Below are 20,930 nucleotides of genomic sequence, written 5' to 3'. Positions count from 1 at the left end.
TTTCCAAATGTGATGTTTAATTTATCCACATCAGGCTTAATCATTTGAAAGAAATGCAAATAAACATTAGTAGGTAGAGCCCACACCCAGATTAACTAGATAAGGTAAACTCAGGTAAATGTAAATTAATGTAAAGTTTTGCAGGTGGTTAAACCTGTCCAACACGGCACCTTTAGGTAAAGGTAAAGCATGGACAAATTTCACAATGGAGGACTAATATTAAAATTATTGTCTCTGAACATAATTAATTTAATTCACACAGACACACACACACACACAGGCGCACACACGCACGCACGTTGGTGTGGCTATCCTTATGAGAACTCTCCATTGACATAATGATTTTTATACTGTATGAACTATTGCTAGGTTATATTCCCTACATAACCCTACCCCTAAACAAAACCCTCACAAAAATGTTTCTGCATTTTTTTTTTTATTTAGTATGTTTTTTTAAATTGATTTTAAATATTTAAGAATGTCCTCGTCAACAACACAAACCTACCCCACCCCCCCACACACACACACACACACAAAATGTGGGTTTACCAGTGAATGCAAATGATATGCAAAAGGCTTGAATGTATTTTCACAAGACAGTAGACTTTCAATGGCCCAGCACATATAAAAAAAATCCAAAGATCCATGTTACAGCAAAAAAAGTTATTGAGTACACTTTGATAGATAATTATATTCAGTGATTTATCAGGGTTAATATTTACTGATTCATTTTTAATGGTGGAACACCTGAAGTTAGTCTACAAATCATAACCAGGAAGCCAAAAACATACCCTGATCTGTCATGAAATAAGGAACCTATTCTAACGCAGAGTGAAAATCATATGAAAACACACAGTAAAATCCCTGGTGTTGAATTTAGAAAGTGAGATTTATCTTGCCTCAGTTCAAATAAGCTATAAACATATTAAACATGTTAAGAAATAAGGCTGCACACTCCTTATCCTTACTCTCACACCATAAACAGATATTACTATCGGACATTCATTCATCACAGACAGAGAGATGGAAACATACACTCACTGAGAACCTTAGAGAACTAAAAAAGGTTTAAGTACCAAAAGTGTATGTGGTTTGCTGTAAATTTATGGTGTACTGTGTAGGGTGTACTGATGAAAGTGTCAACCTTATTTTAGCCCCTTTATACCAGACAGCTCTCGTAACAAACCAATTATTTATACTTAATAAAATACCGTAGTTCACCCAAGATTATAATGAATAAATATAGTTAATAATTCTTTTAACATGTACTCAACCTTATGCCATCTCAAAGTCGTATGACTATCTTTCTTCTGTGGAATGCAAATTAAGATATTTTCATTTCAAGTCAATTGTTCCAAAAACGTCAAGTTCCAAAAAGGATTTAAAGGATGCATAAAGGTAATCTACATACAACGACCACTTTATTAGGTACACAGGAACACCTTATTAATTTGATGTAAGACGTTTACTGTAGAACTGCTTCTCACTGGATGTTTTTATCACCATTCTAAGCAAGGGCGTAGAATGTGATGTGAAGCATTTATAAGTTTCCATTGATCATGGTATAAATATTGGGCCCTTGATTCAGAGTAAACTCTAGATCAGGGGTCAGGAAACTTTTTTCAGTAATGAGCCAATTTTTTTGGTTGATACATTTTTTGGAAAGAGCCTGTGGCAGGGCGGGACCGGGTCGTGATCTTACACACCCGGTCCCTTATCAGGCTAATCAAGGCCGACTGCGGAGGATTGTGCGGGACAGAGAGATAGTTTACGGACATGTCCATCATGTGTGTTTGTGTCTTTCACTAGTGTAAAGCAGTCAATGGAAAGGAGGAGGCGAGAACTGGCTTGACGATATAAATAATATTATAATGAATAACTTAAAAGACACAAACACACATCTCTCTCTCTCCCGCAAAATCCTCCGCAGTCGGCCTTTATCCCTCTCGGAGGCTTGATTAGCCTGATAAGGGACCAGATGTGTATGATCACAACCCAGCCCCACCCTCCGCCCTGCCACAGAGCCATACCACAAACAAATAATTTAATATTTTCAAAAACAATGTTTTTCAATAACATAAAATGTTTATATTGCTCATAGACTACTCAAAAACAAACAAATATGCAAATATTAATAGGTAACATGTTGCAATATGGAATGGAGTACATGTGTTTGTGGGGGTCTCCATAAAATTACTTAATTTTACTTCATGAAAAATGTTACTTCCCTTTTGGACTGGGCGATATGTAAAAAAAACATTTGAATGATAATCACATTTAAAATATCAACATCCGATTATGTGGTCAATCCCCAAGGTCGGTGAATATTTTTGCTTTATTGATTTTCTTTTAAAAATTGTATACATTTATTGAAACTTGAAAAATGTGAAAAAAAGACATTTCTAAATTCAAATGGCACTTTAAACTAAATGAAAAAGCAATACAAATAACAAAGCGATAAAAAAAATCGTATAAATAACTACCTCCCTGTGGCGTGGGGGCGTGGTCGTGTGTCGGTCTGCGGGAGAGAGAGAGAGCGGTAAGGCTTGTCACCTGGTTTATAATCAACAATAACACCTATGTCTTCTTATAGTGATGCGGAGAGATACATAAAAGGAATGCAGAGTACCCAGAGAGGGGGAGAGAGAAACCTGAAGGCGGACATTATTAAACATTGATTCCTGTTCTGTATATATCTGTACCTGTGTTCGACGGTTACTGTCGAGTATCTTAGCAGACAATTTAAATCTGACCTCAAGCTGCTTCGCTGTCTACTGACTCCTCCATTCAAACCAAAGAGTGTTACACTCCCCAAATCCAAACATTTACTGTCTCCAACGGCTCCATTTGTCATCAGGCAAGTATCAGTATGCAGCAAAAGGTGAAAATTACTAGCATACAACTTAAGAACTAAAGACAATTATAAATGTAAAGATAATTATAATAATCATCATAATAAATAAGCCTAAAACATTCTTCTGTTCCCAAAAATGCTGCCAAATGTGTGTTCTTATCAAATCAAATCAAAATCAAATCAAATCACTTTATTGTCACACTACCATGTACACAAGTGCAACAGTAGGTGAAATTCTTGTGTGCAGTTCTGAGCAACATAGCAGTCGTGACAGTGACGAGACATACCAATTACAATAAACAACTGTAAAGCTTCTCACAGGAAGGAGGACAGGAAACAGGTCTTCAGCACAAGGTAAGCTTTTAATTCTCTTTGGTTTTACAGTATTTCTAACACACCCACAATATAATGCCAAACACTGAGTTTGCTTGTCGTCTCTCTCTGACTGGAGGCTCTGTGTCTGCTTTTATGCCGCTCTCCTCGTGCTCACTGGAATTAGAGACAGGTGTTAGGCATAATTTAGCTCAGGTGTAAGCGCCCTTACCGCTTTCCTCTCCCGGACGGGCGCTTGACCACGCCCCCGCTGCCACATACCCCCACCGCCCGACCCGTCTACCACTCCCCCCCATTTCTGGAGAGAAAGTCGGCGACAGCCATCTGCACCACCGGTCTGTGGACCACCTTGAATTTAAAGGGCTGGAGAGCCAGGTACCAACGGGTGATCCGGGCGTTAGTATCTTTCATGCAGTGGAGCCACTGGAGTGGGGCGTGATCCGAGCAGAGGGTGAAGGCCCGCACCAGCAGGTAATACCGGAGGGTGAGGACCGCCCACTTGATGGCCAAACACTCCTCCACGGTGCTGTACTTGGTCTCCCTCAAAGAGAGTTTCCGGCTAATGTACAGCACTGGGCGCTCCTCCCCCTCCACCACCTGCGAGATTACGGCCCCCAGCCCTCTGTCTGAAGCGTCCGTCTGCAAAACAAAAGGGAGAGAGAAGTCAGGTGCATGAAGAAGCGGCCCCCCACAAAGTGCAGCTTTAATCTGCATAAACGCCTGTTGACACTGCTCCGACCATTGAACCGGATCTGGAGCCCCCTTTTTAGTGAGGTCAGTCAGCGGGCTGGTGACGTCCGAATAATTAGGCACAAACCTTCTATAATAGCCAGCCAGCCCCAGGAACTGCCTCACCCCCTTTTTGGTCTTAGGTCTAGGGCAAGTCGCAATCGCCGCAGTCTTATCAATTTGGGGACGCCCCTGGCCATGACCCAAGTGGAACCCCAGATACCGTACCTCCACACGCCCAGTCGCGCACTTCTTAGGGTTTGCTGTGAGCCCCGCCCGCCGCAGCGATCTCAGGACGGCCCTCAGATGTTGCATGTGCCGTTGCCAATCATTGCTATAAATGATAATATCATAAATAGGCAGCAGCGTACGCGGTGTGAGGTCTGAGGATCCGATCCATGAGTCGCTGAAACGTGGCCGGAGCCCCAAACAAACCGAAAGGAAGCGTCACAAATTGGTGTAATCCAAATGGCGTCGTGAAGGCTGTTTTCTCACGGGACATTGGTGTCAAGGGGATCTGCCAATAACCCTTTGTTAAATCCAAGGTCGAATAAAATCGAGCAGTACCTAACCGATCGAGCAGTTCATCATTGGGTATGCGTCAAATTTAGACACCGCGTTGACTTTTCTATAATCCATACAGAATCGAACAGACCTGTCGCTCTTCGGAACAAGAACAACCGGGCTGGACCAATCACTGTGGGATTCCTCTATTACACCCATATCAAGCATCGCATCTAATTCCTCCCGAACTATTTTCTTTTTATGTTCGGGTAAGCGATAGGTGCGGCTACGTACCACCACGCCCGGTTCGGTTTCGATGTGGTGCTGTATGATGTTTGTACGGCCCGGTAGAGGGGAAAACACATCTGCAAATTCCATTTGTAAATCGGAAACCTCTGTGAGTTGGCGCGGTGAGAGGTGGTCTCCACAAGTAACCGGGGTGTTGAGATTGCGAGCTTTGTTTACCTCCGGTCCGAGCTCCGCCCTCTCCGGAACTACCGTGGCCAATGTCACAGAGGCTGCCTCTTCTCTCCACAATTTCAAGAGGTTGAGATGGTGTATTTGCCGCGCGCCCCCTCTATCGGTACGTTTAACTTCATAATCGAGATCCCCCACTCGTCGTGTAACCTCAAAGGGTCCTTGCCACTTGGCGAGTAATTTAGAGCTCGATGTTGGGAGTAATACAAGCACCTTATCTCCCGGTGCAAATTCGCGTAGCCGGTACCCCTGTCATACAGCCGGCGTCGGCGTTCTTGAGCCTGGAGCAAATTCTCCTGTGTTAGTCGCCCCAGTGTATGGAGTTTTGCTCTAAGATCGAGAACGAACTGAATTTCATTTTTACTATTAGAAGGTCCCTCCTCCCAAGCTTCGCGGATGACGTCAAGGACCCCCGCGTGGGCGTCGCCCATACAGTAGCTCAAACGGGGAGAACCCTGTGAAGGCTTGTGGGACCTCTCGTACTGCAAACAACAGGGGGTCTAGCCACTTATCCCAATTTCTAGCATCATCGTGTACGAATTTACGAATCATGTTCTTGAGCGTTTTATTAAATCATTCCACTAGGCCATCAGTCTGCGGATGGTAAACGCTAGTGCGAATCGATTTAATGCCCAAGAGCTCGTAAAGTTTGCGGAGTGTTCGTGACATAAAAGTCGTGCCTTGATCGGGTGAGGATTTCTTTCGGAATCCCCACCCGGAGATTATCTTGAAGAGTGCCCCTGCAACACTACGTGCGGAGATGTTGCTCAGAGGCACTGCTTCCGGATATCGCGTCGCGTAATCCACTAGGACTAACACGAAGCGATGTCCGCGTGCTGACCGTTCTAATGGCCCGATGAGGTCCATCCCAATTCTTTCGAAGGGGACTTCGATCAATGGTAGAGGGCGCAACGGCGCTTTTGGGGTGGCCGGTGGGTTTACCAGCTGACATTCACGGCACGCCGCACACCACCTGCGGACGTAAATACCCCCCCTGATCCTTACCGGAATCCGGTATGCTCCAGCCCGATTGGGGGCAGCCTGCGGGACGTCGGAGACCCGCACCACCGTCCCCACCTCCATTAGCGGACACTGATCCCGGAAGTGGTCCGGGTCTCCGCACCTCCAACAGGCCGGCCCAGGCGTTGCAGCCGCACTTGTGCTGGCGGGCGCCCCCACCTGAGGAGGAGAGCGGCTGAATGACGGGGAATGGGAGGGTACAGTCTCCCAAGGCCGGGAAGCTGGTCTCTGGAACCCTCCACGCCTGCGTGGGGCAGGAACGGGTCCTGGGGAGAGAACAGAAGGAGAGAACATAGGGGAGGGGGCGAGGGCAGGGGCAGACACAAGGGAAGGGGAAAGAGAGAGAGACGAAGAAGAAGAGGGCTCGTCCGCCCTCGGGATCGCCGCCAAGTGGTCCTCCGCCAGCCGAACAGCTTCCTCCAGCGACGCCGGGCGATGCCGTCTTCCGAGGCAGCCGTTGAACAAACTGTTCCAGTACCACCTGGTCAATTACTCCCTCGATGTCACGGTCCCCCGTGAGCAGCCACCTCCGACAGGCGTCCCGGAGCCGTTGAGCGAACGCAAACGGGCAATCGGACATTCCTAGTTTCATGCCCCGGAAGAGCTGGCGATTCTCTTCCGGGCTCCGACCGACCTGCTGCAGAATAGACCTCTTCAGATCGGTGTAGGCCAGGAGGTTTGTCGCCGGCAGCTGCTGTGCCGCAAGTTGAGCTTCCCCGGACAGGAGGGGAATCAGGCGGGCTGCCCACTGTTCGCGGGGCCAGCCCCAGATTTCTGCTGAGCGCTCGAACAAATCGAGGAAGGCCTCAGGATCATCTGCTGCCCCCATCTTCTGTAGCATGGGGGGGCAGCGTAGCGCGGGTGTCCGGAGTCGCGGTTGTGGGCAACGCCTCCTCCTGGCTGAGGAGGCTCCGGATGGCGAGCCGGTCCTCTGCCTGAGCCCGCATGATTTCGAAAATTCTTGGTCCTGCCGGAGCTCATGCAGTGATTGCTGGTGTCCTTGATGCAGCGTCACGAGGGACTGGAGGACTTCTGCCAGCTGGGAGGACTCTATTGGGCGACCACTTTCCATGCTTCCTTTAAAGTCCCGGGTTTCAGCACCAGTGTAAAGCTTCTCACAGTAAGGAGGACAGGAAACCGGTCTTCAGCACAAGGTAAGCTTTTAATTCTCTTTGGTTTTACAGTATTTCTAACACACCCACAATATAATGCCAAACACTGAGTTTGCTTGTCGTCTCTCTCTGACTGGAGGCTCTGTGTCTGCTTTTATGCCGCTCTCCTCATGCTCACTGGAATTAGAGACAGGTGTTATGCATAATTTAGCTCAGGTGTAAGCGCCCTTACCGCTTTCCTCTCCCGGACGGGCGCTTGACCATGCCCCCGCTGCCACAACAACATACCTACACAAAACAATTTACAAATCAAATGTACACATACTTACACAACACAATAATTATATACAATGTACAGTAAACAATACACAACAATATACAATACACAATATACAATACAATAAGTAGCTCTCTACAGTGCTGGTATAGAACCGTGTGAGGATGTTTTGGTTCATTCCAAACTTCCTCAGCCGTCTCAGGAAGAAGAGGCGCTGGTGAGCCTTCTTCACAATGGCCTCAGTGTGGACGGACCATGTGAGTTCTTCAGTGATGTGGACACCGAGGAACTTGAAACTGCTGACTCTCTCTACCGGTGCTCCATTGATGGTGATGGGGCTGTGTGTCTCCGTCTTTCCTCCTGAAATCCACCACAAGCTCCTTGGTTTTACTGACGTTGAGGGAGAGGTTGTGCTCCTGACACCAGCGTGTCAGAGTGTGTACCTCCTCTCTGTAGGCTCTTTCATCATTGTCAGTGATCAGACCTACCACCATCGTATCGTCAGCAAACTTAATGATGGCATTGGAGCTATGTGTTGCCACACAGTCATGTGTGTACAGTGAATACAGGAGTGGGCTGAGAACACAGCCCTGTGGGGCTCCAGTGTTGAGGGTCAGTGATGAGGAGGTGTTGCTGCCCATTCTAACCACCTGACTTCTGCCTGACAGGAAATCCAGGATCCAGCTGCACAGCGAGCCGTTTAAGCCCAGAGCCCGGAGTTTCTCATCAAGCTTGGAGGGCACTATGGTGTTGAATGCTGAGCTGTAGTCTACAAACAGCATTCTCACATATGTGTTCCTTTTTTCCAGATGGGAGAGAGCAGTGTGTAGTGTAGATGCAATGGCATCATCAGTGGAGCGGTTGTTGCGGTAGGCAAACTGCAATGGGTCCAAAGAGGGGGGCAGAACAGAGCAGATGTAATCTCTGATTAACCTCTCAAAGCATTTGCTGATGATGGGGGTGAGAGCAACAGGACGCCAGTCATTTAAGCAAGTGATTGTGGCTTGCTTCGGTACAGGCACAATGGTTGATGTTTTGAAGCATGTGGGGACTACAGACAGGGAGAGGGACAGATTGAAATGTCCGTAAAAACACCAGCCAGTTGATTCGCGCACGCTCTGATGACGCAGCCGGAATGCCGTCTGGACCCGTGGCTTTACGGATGTTCACCCGTCGGAAGGATCGGGTTACATCCACAACAGAGACGGAGAGTGAACAACCTCTGTAGCGTCAGCCGCGAATGCTCTCTCCGCGAGAGCGGTGGTGTTGTCCTCGAAACGAGCATAAAATGTATTAAGTTCGTCCGGGAGAGATGCAGCGGTGTTCACAGCGGAGTCTTTATTCCGTTTGTAGTCCGTGATGGTGTTTGTATTCCGTTTTGGTCATTTATGCTGCCTAAAGAAAAAAAAAAGAGAACTCAATTTTAGGTTCAAGGTGAACATGTCTTGTATTACCTTATGATTTAATCACTTTCGTCTTTGTTTATTTAATACAAAGATACCTGTATATATTACTGAACCAACGGAGTTGTGTTCACAATGTGTAAGAGCGAACTAAACTCGCAGTACCTCACGAGATGATCGGAGATTCTCATAGACTACATTATTCTTGCAAACAGTTTTCAGTTGAATGAAACAAAGAAAAAGGAGTGATAATAACTCTTTACATGCGAGAGTCCCATTGTACGCCTCTGAACAGTGAATCAGACACGAGCATTGACGGCTTTTCTTTTGTCTGCTCTTAAATATATAATAAATTGTGTTTCTTCAAACATGTACGCATTTCTTGTCAGGTGTCACTCTGAGACATCTTACAGCTCACCTACCTTTTGCAGTTAGATGAACAAAATTTCTCATGCATGAAATGCATTTGCAGAGGAGCTTGTGAACTGGATTGAGTCTCGTTGCATTTTGCGGGTGCTATATCACACCCTGGTTACACATAAAAATCACGAACGTTCTTAAAGTAGCTCGTAGAAAATTCTCTTAACAGCTAAGATCTAAAAGTTTTTGGGAAACGAGTCCCAGAACTCTATGAATGTTTGTGTGTTGGACTCATTGCACACAGAGCTCACTGCTCACACATCAAATCATACGTGAATCGGCGGCTTTTCTTTATCTGCTCTTCAAATTATAATAATGTTTCCTCAAACGTGCGTCTTTGTGTCCAGTTTCTTGTTATAAATCTCTCCGACAAGTCTTTCAGGTCACCTTCCACAGTGGCTGGTACATCAGCAAAATACTCGGCATGAAAAATCATCATTTGGCAGGTGTTCATTTCAAACCTTGTTCACTAGAAGTAGGCTGTAAAATTCGGGAGAACGGAAATCAAAACAGTGTCATTGACTTCAAGCTTTGCAATCACACCCACACTTTCTGTTGGAAAAGTATCTCTAGAAAGTTTTAAACATTCATGTGTTGGTGAATGGTGAGAGAACCAGCGAGCCACTTCAATTTTAATAAAGAGCCACGTGAGGATCGCGAGCCATAGGTTCCCGAACCCTGCTCTGGATATTGTTGTGCGTGAAAATCCCAGGAGATCAGCAGTTACAGAAACACTCAAACAGCCCGTCTGACACCAACAATCAGGCCATGGTCGAACTCACTGAGATCACTATTTTCCAAATTTTGGTGGTTGATTAACTGAAGGTCCTGACCTGTTTATGCATGATTTTATGCATTGCACTGCTTCCACAAAATTGGCTGTTGCCCTTCTGTCACACACTTGACGTTGTGTCGATTGTAGTGACACAAGGGGTCTCTTCTGAGAGCCTCGCATACCTCTGAACTTGAGAGAAGGCCAATGTCAAGTTGGCAGGCAGAATTTCATGTCCCCTGACATACAGGTATAAAGGGGAGCAGGGAGCAATTATCAGACAGATTTTTCTTCGGAGACAAGAGGTTGTGCAACAGCAAAGCTGAGTTCACCACTGTTCCACTCACCTCTACTGGCGATAAGCACTGCTGTTGGATCTACGGCGCATTCCAGCGTCTTTCTCCTCTCTGCACGCTGTGTAGTCCACGCCCCTGGGCGCTTTGACAGCGCTTTCATTGCCTGAAAGAGTGTTTCTCCTCCTAAAAGAGTTCATTTCCTCTAAAAGTGTTTGAGTTTCCATTCATAAAAGAGCAATATACAGCAGGTGTTGAACGTTCTTTTCAGGACGCGTCTTTTTCAAGATGCCCTTCCGCCTCTGTGTAGTTCCTGGATGCGGTCGATTTCTCTCCACTTCTGACGGTCATAAAAAGCTGCCTTGTGTGCCTGGACTGCGAACACGTAGGCAGCGTTTTATGAATGGTTCATGTTCTCAGAGCGAGAACATAGCCATGGCAACATTGCGGTTGCTGCTTTATTTTCTCACGAGAGAAAGCCACTTCAGCCGCCATCCGCGTCGTTCCTTCTTCCTACGGGATTGAGGATGACCCGGCTGGCATTGAAGGCAATTCGGGGATGACATCGGGCTAGGTTTCGCTGGGTAAAACCCCACAAACCACCCACCCCCCCGGCACGGTTGCTTGCTTCCGTCCGAGCTTGGAATGAGTGCGGCTCGCCTCGTGGACAGCCGGCATTCTTCTTCGAGCCCCCGATTGCATGACGATTTCACAGCTACATTGAGAGCATCACAGCGCCGTCTGATGCTGATGACTCATCTAGGCTGCCACCTTTGGGTCTGCTTGCCCAGTCTGAGCCTGATTCCCGGGACGCCGTGAGTGCGAGGTGGACTGAAAGCCTCCGACTGAGGCCTCCTCTTAGGACCAGGACTCCTTCTTGGGACTTGGCTATAGTCCTGGAGGGTCTGGTTGAGACCCCGTTTGAACCTCTAGAGTCAGCGTCTGACAGACTTCTGACTCTCAAGATGGTCTTTCTTATGGCGATCACCTCTCTAAAGAGGATTGGGGATCTACAGGCTCTCTCTGTTTTGCCGGCCTGTTTAGAATTTGCCCCAGGTATGGCGAAAGCAATTTTGCACCCTCATCCTGACTACCTTCCTAAGGTGCCTTTTTCGACATTAAATCCGGTCACTCTTGAATCTTTCTGCTCCCCGCTGTTTTTAACGCCGGAGCAGGAAATACTTCACAGACTTTGTCCAGTCCATGCCCTTCAGACCTACGTCCACCGCACTAGCCAGTGGCGTAAGTCAGGGCAATTATTCGTCTGCCATGGGGGCCGCAACAGGGGGGCGGCCGCCACCAAGCAGACTATGTCGCTTTGGGTGAGGGATGCTATTACCCTGACCTACGAGGGGTGTCCCAGGACTGCTCTTCAGAAAAAATATCTCACGACACGCTGGTGGCGCGTCCATTTATAGCCCGGTCACAGGTGCATCGAATGATTACACCAAACGAGGCTATAAATTACGGTCAATGTTCATTGACGTGTTATACACATATTTCAGCTGGTCACAAACATGTAGGATTGTTCCCATGTGTCCACTTGGTGTGTTTTCATCCACTCATGACGGAAATAATGAAAGAAAATGTCTTATTTCACAGTTAATTCACCTGGCTTACTGTGATGTTCATAACATGTCCCTGTTGTGTAACTCTATCAAGCCTTCTGAAATGATTATTAACATGTAGAATGTAGATACACTGAACAAGTAATTATTTGCTTTAAATTATTAGTTAAAAATTTACACTTTTCTTCGTCTGAACACAGTGATTTTCTAATCTGTCACATGCTTTTATTTAAAATTACAAAGTTTAAACTGTATCTCGTTTGTGGATGTTAGATTTATCAAGTGAACATCTTTCCTATTTAAAAACACAGTTATGTCACAGCCATGGTGCAGTGGTAGCAAACATGCTCTTTACACATAAGGGCCATAGAGTCTGGCCTGCATTGTGTCCCTATCCCAGCCCATTTCCAATCAGCCTACACTAACCTCTTTAATAAAAATGTAAAACGTTTAATCAGCTTTTCAATAATTACTATGAATATCACACTGAACTGCATATTAGAATGAATACTACAAAACAAATGTTTTGCTTTGAGTCTAGACTTTGTGAGAATTTGTAATCTCTTTATACTTAACTCTCTATAATCCGCCGAAAAAGTTTATTCTGTGCAGAATATTTTGAAATGCAAATGAGAATCATGCTAACATAACATTTTGCAAGTGACAGATGCTCAGAGATGTCCAAAAAGCATGACGTGAGAGCTGTTGTTGATCTGTCACGGTATATAGCAGACAGGAGGAGCCAAAGGACAAAACTGGAACCAGGACTGACAGGACACAAGAGAAACACTTACAGGTTTGACATGATAACAAGATACAAGACTGACTGAAGAACAAGAGAACAATATGAACTGGCACTGGACAGCACACACGAGGTGCCTAAAAATCAAGTGGGTTAATACAAGGCAGGTGTTAACAATGAAAAAATAATGAGCAAACAAGGAGGCAGGGTTTGAGGCAAGACCAAGAAACACTAGCTCTCTAGATACAATAACAAAGCCACATGCTCTCACAAGCAGGCAAAACATCCAATTGGCATGAGAGCACATCACCCAGACAATGAGGCGATATACACTCATATATACACTCAGAGACGACACCTAACGAAGTGACCGAACCTCAGCACAAACATGAAGACAGCTCGTGACAAGGGCACGTGGCACAAAGCAAAAGACAGAAACAAAGACTGACATGGACAATTGAAGTGAGTGCATGCAGCCAAGATGACACAAGCGCAGTGCACCCACGTCAATAACAGACAGACAAGGAATATGAATATCCGGGTCCCGACACAGACTGGAACCAAACTAGACAGGATGTCAGGACCCAGACACCATACTCCAGACAAGAAACACAACAGACAGAAGAGCTTGCAGCAGGGAATATAACAGAAGCCACATGCTCACACAAAGACAGACATGGGCAGATAATGCCACAGCCCTATCATAACAAGAACCCAGACTGATTGAGAGACAGGACCATGACAGTAGGCCTTGGAAGAGGGTCAAGCTGGGGGTTGGGGCCTGGTGGCCTGGGGGAACACCTCAGGGCAGAGGAAAGGTCTGGAGACCTGGGGGGCCATGTAGGGCTCAGAGAGTGAAGCCGTGGAAGGCTCAGATACTGGTCGCAATAGCGGAGCAGTCTCAGAAGCCGTGAGCTCAGACAGTGACGGGGGAATTACCTCTGTGGTCGTGAGCACTGGCAGTGATGGGGGAAGAATCTCTGTGGCTGTGAGCTCAGACAGTGATGGGGAATGACCTCCATGGTCAAGGGCACTGGCAGTGACGGGGGTACAGCCTTTGTGGCTGTGAGCTCAGGCAGTGATTGTGGAACAGCCTTTGTTGCTACAAGTAGAGGAAAGAACATGGGAATGACCTCTGAGGTCGTGAGCGCAGCAGGAACCCTTCTCCCACTCTTCTTTCAGATGGCCGGGAGCACTACTGTGGGAGCGGCCGTCATGTAAAGGACACAGAGACAGGGATGGCCGAGGGTTCAAGGGCTGGCTCTGGGAGAGACGAGGCTTCAGATGCTGGCTCTGGGATGGACGAGGCTTCAGACGCTGGCTCTGGGACTGGCCGTGGCAGGCGTGGGCGTTGGCTCGTTGGCCGTGGCAGGCGTGGGCATTGGCTCGTTGGCCGTGGGTGTTGGCTCGTTGGCCATGGCAGGCGTGGGCGTTGGCTCTTTAAGAGTACTCTCAGAAGCAAACATCTCTAAATTTAAATCCACGTACTCCTCCCACGTGTAATCACCAGTCTCTGGCAATTCCTTCCATTCATGGGCAAGGAGGCCGATCTGGTAAATGGACTTCAAGTGACTATCAGCAAATCCAGTGCATCTGGCAATGGTGCTGTACAGACGTGAGTATTCAATTATAGGGAGGTTCGCTCGGCTCAACTGGATGAAGACCACTGCTAGGTCCATCTTCGGTCAGTTCTTCTGTGAATAAGGATCTAAACGCAGCTTTATTAAATTGAAAAAACAAACAAGTAAACTCAGAGCAAAGGAAAAGCAAAACACAGGGAACCTGGCACAGCGCATAGACAAAAACTTTCATACATGCAAGAACTGACAAACTATCTGGGGGAAACAAGGGCTTAAATAAACAAAGGAACAAACAAGGGAACGAGGAACACCTGGGGAAACAATCAGGGAATGCGAAACAATCAGGGAGAACAAATCAAGGAATAAAACTACAAAGGACTACAAAAACTAACAGGAAACTAAACAAGAATTTCAACATAAAAGTACAAAAACAAAAGACAACAGGGAATATGACAGTAGCTGCTGCTACTTCTTTTTATACAGTCTGTTAATATGTGTCACCTCACCACTTCCTAGAAACGTTGGGTGATGATGTCATGGGCACAGTTATGGCATACAACATAGGACAAACATGTACAACAGGATACCAAACCCTTAAACACAGGGAAACTCAGCATCTGGGTGAGTGAATTACAAAAACTTAGGGCAAAACCACAAAATACTACATATTACACCCAGATCAATTATGTAGTGTTACATAGACATCCATCAGATTGGTCTGTGGATGTTAGCTCGTTGTCAATTTATGTGTGACTCCACAATTGTAAGTAATAAGCTAAACTTTTCCACAAGTGCCAATATATTTCTCAAATCTAAGAGAATGATGTGATATATGGTGTTGAAGGCAGCACTAAGATTTAATAGCACTAGAAGAGAGATTCAGCCATTGTTTAATGATAAGAGCAAGTATGTGTAACTGATAAGTGGAGTCTCTGTCCTATGATTTGGCCTAAATTCAGATTAAACATCTTCATATATACTCTATTTCTCTGTAAAAATTAACATAGCTGGGAGGACACTACCTTTTCTATATTCAGCCAACTCTCCATGAACAAGCTGTAGTTTCTTGATAAACGGTTTAATAACTGCCAGCTTGAACTTTCTGGGTACATATATTACCCAGAATATTGGGAGTAGTTAAAAATATCGACAAGAGGTTCTTAGAGGTCTATTCTGATAGGTCTATCCTGAGGCCTATTTTACTATGACTGCAGAAAAAATTAAAAGCATTACCTCACTGCTGTTTTTATTGCAAGGATAATATAACAAAGTATTCCTGTAGCTGTGCTCTTTTTCTTACCATGCACAATAAATCCTGAATTCAATACAAATATGAAAATATTAAATACAGAAAAGACACTGAGCCAGTGATTTTCTTTTATATTATTTTTAATATTATGCATTATATTTTACACTTTATCTGTCATTCTTATTGTACATTATTTCACATGCATTTATATCACTATACCATGTGTTATATTATCCAGTCATTGATCCAGGCATTATAAAGTTGGGTTCAGGAGTTTGTTTGGAATATAATCGTAGCAAAATACATGTACAAATATAAAGATGTTTATTTATGCAACAGAGCTCTTTACTCATGTCACTGGCATAAAACACAGATTCTATATTCCTCAATACACATCAAAAACATGTAAATAACTTCATGAAATACTCCTTCAAAATTAGGTAAATAAACGAGGTTTAACAGAGTTTAGTACATTAACCTCTAGCATTGACAGCTGAATGCTGAATGGCAGGAAACTAGTATAAATATATTTGTAGATCAGCAACAGCACCTACTGTACAGGGGTGAAATATTTTTTTGTTTCATTCATTACAGTCTCACTGTGCATAGACCTTTCATCTGAAGTTCACCTTGCAAATTTGTCATGGATTTGTAGTGAACAGGCCTTAACACCTCTTTCAGTATATTAGTGGGCATAGGTTCTGGCATAAATGTTTGTGCTTCCCTGGAGGGAGGGAGTCTGTCTCTTTTTAGCAGTTCAGTTCTACCCAAAATTTCGGTGTGCTTATAAAATGCATTTTGGACCCTGATTCCACCCTACGGGAGTATCGCTCATGTTTTTCTGAGAATGTTCTTCTAGTACTTTGAATTATGTGTTGAAATTATATAATTAAATATTTTATGGAACTCCCCTTTAAAGAAATTAGTCACAGCCACAGTTCTCAGGTGAAACCAGTCTGACACTGGATACAGCAACACACTAGAGATAACACAATAACACACACACAATAACACACACATGCATAGTATGTACAGTATAAACAGAAGGGAGCATGTAACTCATCGACCTTTAATACATTGACAGTAGGAGGTCATATGTACTATTTTTTCAGTGTGGGTGGTACACAATCCCACCATCATATCTGGTAAGTTTCAGTCTCCCCCTTCTCATACAGGAAATGTGTCTGCATGCTTTTGCTATTTTGGGCTTCACAGGTTTTACGCTGCGTAGACATCCTACAAATCACAAACAAAAAAAAAAAACTTTATATACTCCCAATGTCTGGTGCTCTTTTTCAGTGCTTTGTAAAACCTTAAATCATACATTTATAATAATCTCATTTAGCTCAAATGTTCAATTGTATTTCTTAACTGAAGTACTAGTGGATTAGGTGATGCCGTCCACAGTCTGTCATAATATTATAACACTTAAAAACACCAGTATCTTTGATGTAGACTACCATTTAAAATCGTAAACTAGGTGTTTGATATTACTGACAAAACTGAAATTTTTCCTGTTTGGTTTACTACACATTTTAATAAAATGTTTTCAAAATTAATACATATGCAATAAGTATACTATAAAATGTCTTTGTAGGGCAGACAAAGGAGCTGTTAAATTACTAAATTGGAGAACACAGAAGTTACAACAACAGTGTGTTAATACCACTTTAAATATAATTGAATAAATAAAGAATAAAAGTCATTTACATTGCAAGAATAAAGCAATAATGTTTTGTGTATAATTTCATAATAGGCCGTGTTTGAGCATTATGAGATTTAAGTAGTAATTTTTTGAGAATAAATAAATTTTCCGAGAATAAAGTCATAGCTTTATGAGATTAACGTTGTGAGAATAGAGTCGTAATGAAAGTAACATCAAAGTAATGAAGGACAGTAAAGTAGAGCAGATGTAGATAAAGATGTAACCATTGATACCATTAAAGTTGACCTCTGGTTGGCATTCCAGATTGCACAAAAGTGGCAATGTCCTGAATGTCTTTCTAGTTCTTTCTCCTGAATAAATTTAATTTCCTAAATAACTGCTGCTGTGTGCCTCGGTGACCTATTGCTATTATGATTATCATGCTTTTTTTGTAATATTGTGATTTATTCTCAAAATATTTATACTTTTTTCACACAATACTACACCTGTCACGATTCCCCGTTGTCTGCGCTGTGTTTCTCCCATCACCTGTCCCGAACTACACTTCCCATAATCCCCTGCCCTCATCACTGCCAGTGTCATTGTTCTCACCTGTATGTAATTTATCATCATCACCCTTCTGTATTTTAACCGTTGTTTGTTCTTTCGTTGTCGGTCGTCAAATGATTGTAATGTTGTCCTTGCACTCCATGGATGTTTTTCGTGTTTATGTTTTGTTTTCCCCACGTGGATATTTTGTTTGTTCCCTGTGTTGTTTTATTCTGAGTTATCTTGTTCACTGTTTATTTAATTCATTAAATAACTGCACTTAGATCCTCACTCCTCGTCTACCCTCGTCTGAATCATAACAACACCTGACTCTATTCTGGTAATATTATGAGTTTATTCTCAAAACATTACTACTTCAATCTCAAAATGCTATGACTTTATTCTCATAATATCACTGCATTAATCTCATAATGGTACTTTTTATTTCTTAAAATAAAACAAAAGCATTCTACTACTAAATACAAATTTTACTATTACAACATTTTTCATTATTCAAAAAAACGTTGACTTTATTCTCCTAAAAAGCCAATTTTGAGATTATTCTCAAAACAATACGAGTTTATTCTTGAGATCTTCAGGATTAAAGTGTTTAATTTATTTTATAAAATTTAATTATATAAAATATTTAATTTTATTTATTTAAAAAGATGCTATTTATAAAACTTTTTTTTTTTACATTTTATTTTATCATGGCATTAAAATACTGTTGTAAATTACAGACTACAAGCTCTGTTAATGGTTGTCTGACCATTGCAATATAAGCAACAAACTGCTGTCACATGACCCAGAAACAGAGGGGTTTGAAGGCTCAGATTTTCCTCCTCATCTAGTGTCCTTTATAGTGATTTCTTAATACAGAAAAGCATGTAAGTGAGCATTTTTGAGAACTCGTTTTTAAAGTATCTGGTGTAAATCTTAGAATCAGTGGAAGCAGATTGCAGCATATTCTGATGGTTCTGTTTCTTGTAGTGCTGTTCTTTTCGGTCCTCTTGATATTGCCTGGTGATTCAAAGAAGCATAGACAAGAGCATTCTCTTCTCCTCCTCCTCCTCCCGTGCCAACGTTGTTATGGCTCCCTTTTGATTTTGCCATATGGCTGAGAATCTTCCAGATGATGATCCTGCTCTGACAGGTGGAGTTTCATAGACACAGGATAAAGCAGAGGTCAGATGGGCTGAGGTGGAATGGGTCTTGTAATGGGGAGCAGTCTGGTCACATCTTTGTGTTCCAATGTTCTGTGGAAGTGAAAACAGAGTTATTAAAAACTTCTTATTTTCAATAGATAAAATAAATAGATACACATACCAAAATGAAAACACAAGATACCTGATTTTTAGTTGTCTTATTTTTCCTTTCTGATTTTGTTCCTATGGAAAATTTCACAATTTCACTGGATTACACAAGGAAACATAAACTACAAGCACAAATTCATTGCTATGAACCACTATTCACTCAACTTGACGTCTGATAATAAATAATGATAGTCATAACTATGACCACCAGCTCCACTATTCCACTGCAAATGTAAACATATGGCCATAACCACTGCAGACCATCTTTAGGAAATGTATTCAGATAAAATCAAATCAAATCACTTTATTGTCAAACAACCATATACACAAGTGCAACAGTAGGTGGAAGTCTTGTGTGCAGTTTCAAGCAACATAGCAGTCATGACAGTGACGAGACATATACCAATTTACAATAAACAACATATTTACACAGCACAATTTACATATCAAATGTACACATAATTACACAACACATTAATAATATACAATGTACAGTAAACAATACACACAATATAGAATGAACATACAATAAAAATAAAAATAATATATATATATATATATATATATATATATATATATATTGTAGTTGTATTGTGGAGAATATAATTATGACAGTCCAGTCATCCAGTGAGATAATAGATTAATAAAGTGCAGTGCTGGTATATATTGATCATGAGAGATCAAGTGTTCAGAAGTCTGACTGCTTGGAGGAAGAAGCTGTCATGTAGTCGGCTGGTGCGGGTCCTGAAGCTGCGATACCGCCTGCCTGATGGTAGCAGTGAGAGCAGCCCATGACTCGGATGGCTGGAGTCTCTGATGATCCTCCAAGCTTTTTTCACACACTGCCTGTTATATATGTCCTGGAGGGAGGGAAGCTCACCTCCAATGATGTTTCTGGCAGTTCGCACCACCCTTTGCGGTTGTGGGCGGTGCTATTGCTGTACCTCTCTCTCTCTCTCTCTCTCTCTCTCTCTCTCTCTCTCTCAATTTCAATTTAAAGTACTTTATTGGCATGATTGTGTTTACATACAATATTGCCAAAGCATTAATACTCAAAACAGATAATGACAAGACAAATAATAATGATAAGATTCTCTCTCTCACTCTATACATAAATAAACAAATATATATACATATATGAACCCATAATCGATCACTTTTGAATATGCAAGATATGCAAAAGTGAGTGATATTTATACACGTTAAGGGTCTTTCACATGACTCGCATCAGCGCTGCAGAATACAGCTGCAGTCTATGAAGTGACGTCACTTAACACCAAATTGTTTTTCACAAACACGTTTTTGCTTCACCAACAATGTCTTTGAGTGTACTAAGCAACAAGATATATTTAAAATCTGTCCAAATTTGTGAAGAGACATTGAATTTGAATATTTTAATTAAATAATACCTTATTGTTTAGGAATATCAGAGATCCCAGTTATTTAACTAATTTAAATTCACCAAGAAAACGCTTAGACCTAAACATAAACTAGTAATTTTATTACTTTCTGCTATAGAGTGCTCTTCTAGCTTTCTCATTCACTTCCAGACCAAAACCCCCTGAAGCACTGATTTTTAGACCGTGGTAGGGTGTGTTCTATTGCAGTGTTCCCCAGAGTGAATGTGTATCTGGTGTCCTGTAATCTGGCGTTTTTCTGGAAGATCATAATTTTAATTTATTTTTTACAAATTGACTGTCAGGGCCCAGTTCTGACAGTATTTCTCCAGTAGGTCCAGGTGCTGCTGTTATCCTTGTGCAGTAGCTGACAGCAGCACCAGATCATCTGCATAGAGAAGAATATTAACTTCAGAATTATTTAGAGTAAGACCGGGAGTTGCAGATTGTTCCAGTAGCATTGCTAACTCATTAATGTAAATGTTGAAAAGAGTTGGATTCAAACTGCAGCCCTGTTTCACTCCACGCCCTTGAGTGAAGAATTCTGTCCTTTTATTTGTCAATTTTTTACTCCACACCTGTTGTCCGAATACATAGATTTGATAGTGTCGTAGATACCCCAATGCCGGATTGTAGAATTTTATAGTATAGGCCATCATGCCAAATGGAATCGAATGCTTTTTTTAAATCAAC

Source organism: Xyrauchen texanus, chromosome 5 (assembly GCF_025860055.1).
Source record: "Xyrauchen texanus isolate HMW12.3.18 chromosome 5, RBS_HiC_50CHRs, whole genome shotgun sequence".
In the NCBI taxonomy this organism is placed as follows: domain Eukaryota; kingdom Metazoa; phylum Chordata; class Actinopteri; order Cypriniformes; family Catostomidae; genus Xyrauchen; species Xyrauchen texanus.
This window is presented reverse-complemented; position numbering follows the sequence as displayed.